This window comes from Dendropsophus ebraccatus, chromosome 5 (assembly GCF_027789765.1).
Source record: "Dendropsophus ebraccatus isolate aDenEbr1 chromosome 5, aDenEbr1.pat, whole genome shotgun sequence".
NCBI lineage: Eukaryota > Metazoa > Chordata > Amphibia > Anura > Hylidae > Dendropsophus > Dendropsophus ebraccatus.
In genome coordinates, this window is record NC_091458.1 from 3,896,838 (window position 1) to 3,897,898 (window position 1,061).

Consider the following 1,061-nt stretch of genomic DNA (forward strand, 5'->3'; position numbering starts at 1 on the left):
TGATGGCCTAACTGGCCCAACACCTGTATCTATTACCGCTGCACTGATGGCCTAACTGTCCCAACACCTGTATCTATTACCCTCGCACTGATGGCCTAACTGCCCCAACTCCTGTATCTATTCTCCCGCACTGATGGCCTAACTGTCCCAACACCTGTATCTATTACCCCCGCACTGATGGCCTAACTGTCCCATCACCTGTATCTATTACCCCCGCACTGATGGCCTAACTGGCCCAACACCTGTATCTATTACCCCCGCACTGATGGCCTAACTGCCCCAACTCCTGTATCTATTACCCCCGCACTGATGGCCTAACTGTCCCATCACCTGTATCTATTACCCCCGCACTGATGGCCTAACTGGCCCAACTCCTGTATCTATTACCCCCGCACTGATGGCCTAACTGCCCCAACTCCTGTATCTATTACCCTGTACTGGGGGGGGGGGGGGTGTCACATGTCCTGGCTGACCAATCACAGCCATGCCCCATAGGCTAGGCAGCAGCAGTACAGTTTGCTATAAGCTCTGCAGCCTTTCAACAAACTTTATTGTCCGATTTCGTTCACGAGACTCTCCGCAGTGTTCGTGATCTGGTTTGTGCAGCTGAACACGGATCCGGATCTGTTCACCACTACTGTGTAGTGAATGCAGCTGTGCCCGGGCCCTTATGGGGACATGTGAGGCAGACGCACACGGTGGTACAGATCTGTGGTGACCCACCATCTACCGCCTCCCTGAGTGTGATACAATGTCTTATCCTGGGACCCTGTTCACATTAGGGGGCTCTGTAGATATCCTTAAGTATTCTCATTCCTTACTCTCTCACCACTGATCCCACACTTTCCCACCATCCGGGATCTGTTGCTGGTGCTCCATCTCTCTGTGCTGCAGTTAATAGATCTCACTGCCCTCTGCTGTCTCTTCAGCTAACTGCACCCAGTACAAAGTAACGGGGGAACTATATAGAAGGAAACCGCTATCGAGGGGACGCTATTAACCGTGCACTGGAGACGCGCGGCATGCCGGGAGATGTAGTCTGGCGGCTCGCAGTTGCCGCA